Source organism: Schistocerca gregaria, unplaced genomic scaffold (genome assembly GCF_023897955.1).
Source record: "Schistocerca gregaria isolate iqSchGreg1 unplaced genomic scaffold, iqSchGreg1.2 ptg001229l, whole genome shotgun sequence".
NCBI lineage: Eukaryota > Metazoa > Arthropoda > Insecta > Orthoptera > Acrididae > Schistocerca > Schistocerca gregaria.
This window is the reverse complement of record NW_026062550.1, coordinates 7,501-10,000: the sequence shown is the minus strand read 5'-3', so window position 1 is coordinate 10,000 and position 2,500 is coordinate 7,501. Positions and strand designations below refer to the sequence as shown.

At 57.0% G+C, this 2,500-nt stretch overlaps 1 non-coding gene across 1 annotated transcript in view; it reads right to left on the bottom strand.

Moving 5' to 3' along the window:
- LOC126329950 (small subunit ribosomal RNA) overlaps nt 1-498 on the bottom strand; it is a 1,893-nt gene extending 1,395 nt beyond the window's left edge. The window contains exon 1 of the ribosomal RNA XR_007562603.1: nt 1-498. This exon is cut by the window's left edge and continues 1,395 nt beyond it. This is a non-coding gene — a ribosomal RNA (small subunit ribosomal RNA).
- Nucleotides 499-2,500: the final 2,002 nt, after the last annotated feature.

The window sequence follows — 2,500 nt, the reverse complement described above, 5'->3', positions numbered from 1 at the left end:
CGTTATTTTTCGTCACTACCTCCCCGTGCCGAACACGCGATCTAGTGTCGCCTGCTGCCTTCCTTGGATGTGGTAGCCGTTTCTCAGGCTCCCTCTCCGGAATCGAACCCTGATTCCCCGTTACCCGTTACAACCATGGTAGGCGCAGAACCTACCATCGACAGTTGATAAGGCAGACATTTGAAAGATGCGTCGCCGGTACGAGGACCGTGCGATCAGCCCAAAGTTATTCAGAGTCACCAAGGCAAACGGACCAGACGAGCCAATCCGATTGGTTTTGATCTAATAAAAGCGTCCCTTCCATCTCTGGTCGGGACTCTGTTTGCATGTATTAGCTCTAGAATTACCACAGTTATCCAAGTAACGTGGGTACGATCTAAGGAACCATAACTGATTTAATGAGCCATTCGCGGTTTCACCTTAATGCGGCTTGTACTGAGACATGCATGGCTTAATCTTTGAGACAAGCATATGACTACTGGCAGGATCAACCAGGGAGCTGCGTCAACGAGAGCTGAGCAGCCGGCCGCCCGGGAGTGTGTCCCGAGGGCCCGCGCGAACACGCAAGCGTCCGCTCAATTATTCTGCAAACAGGAGGAGGCTGAGCTCCCCTGCACGATACACCTCGAAACCCTCTCAGGTCCCGGCGGCGCGCAGCGCCGTCCTAAGTACTTGGTCGGGTTCGAGAGAGGCGCAATCGCCCGGAGATGGGCGAGTAGACGCTTTCAGTGCGAACACCCGTGCTCCCAACTGAGCTTGCCGCTGCCGACAGAGGCCCGGGAGCGTGCTGTCGTGGCATTGCCGGCGGGAAACAACACGCGCCACCTACGGTGACCGGCAGCTCCAACGCCAGCGCCACAGAAGGGCAAAGCCCCACTTGGGTGCAGAAGCGAACTCTCCCAGCACAGCGCACGCGCCAACACGTCCGCAGAGCTGCGATACAAACCACCTGCGAGAACCGCTGGGGGCGACCGAGCAGCAGACGGCGTCGCGACGCCGAGTGCCGGGCGGCGGCGCATCCTCAACGCACACAGTCCGCAATCGGACCAGCACACTGCAGATGTCCACCGCGCTTCGCACCGGGCTCGGCAGAACCCACTTTGGCCGCCTGGCGCCGCGCGCAGGGTGCGCCGGCGCATAGCTGGGACGCCAGCCGGGCCCGTCGGCCGGCGCTCCTGCCACTGGGCGCCCCCCACCAGCCGGCTGTAGTGCGTGCGCTCACGCAGCGCGCGGCCAGCACGCCGGGCGGCCCCCCCTCACCGGCCGGGGACTGTCCCGCCAAGCCACAGCCTCGTATCGCTTCATACCCACATGGCCAACTCAGGTTCGGGGGCATGGCGGGTACCGCCGAAACAACCGGTTCATAGATGTACCGATCGTCGCTATCACCGATGCACCTGCAGCGCGAACAACCGCTCAACAACTGATTTCCAGTTCATTTGCGGATCTTTGGCAGCAAACGTATACGTCAATCTACATTTGCGAAATCTACGATTCTGGCATGCCTGCATGTTATGTGTCACGACACGCTACATCAGCCCACATACACACTGCGGCATGTACACGAGAGAACACGTGGAAGATGGTCCGCGCACGTGTGCAATGTCCCTTGCGCGGTCGACTGTCAACCGGCCTCTGTAGCATGTCGCAGATGTGGAACGCGGTCCACCGTGCTATCATGTTGTGTGGGGCAATACGATTAAATAGGAAAACCCTCGTCGCTACATCAACAGACGGCTCACGCTGATTCCCGGCAGAGGGAGGAGGGGGGGGGGGGGGGGGCCAACATGCAATACTTTCGTCCGTACCTACCTACCACATGTCTGTACGGCGTACAACAGTGCAATCTCGCTGTAATGGGGAGACGAGACAAGTAGCATCGTGCACAACATATGGCCCTTATGATTCGCCATTGTAGGGCGCAGCCGGTGTACGGTCAAGCATGTGCCACATTATGTCACTCAGTACGTAACGACGGATGATCAGTGTGGGTTACGCGTACATCAGCGGACAGTCCACACAGGCCGTACCACAACGTACACTGACTGCATCGACAACCGAATGCAACTGAACAGCTGCAAGGCTCATTTCACAAACAAACGCCTGACCGACCAGCTTGGAAGGGCAGGAGGGGAGGGCGATATTCGTTCTGTAGCGGTACACCCTTCCAGTGGTTAGCGGGACTGTGTAGAAAGTACGCAACACTCGAAAGACCTTTATGTGAGGGTACGCACCATGGCATCAAGAAATACACATGACACCAGAGGATCCAAGCAGTGAACTATGTTCAGAGGGTTGCTGTTAGGCAAAGCTACATTCCTGTGACGTTACATGTGACAGTTAAGGTGCAGTGTAAGTTAGGTTAAGGTGCAGTGTAAGTTAGGTTAAGGTGCAGCGTAAGTTAGGTTAAGGTGCAGCGTAAGTTAGGTTAAGGTGCAGCGTAAGTTAGGTTAAGGTGCAGCGTAAGTTAGGTTAAGGTGCAGCGTAAGTTAGGTTAAGG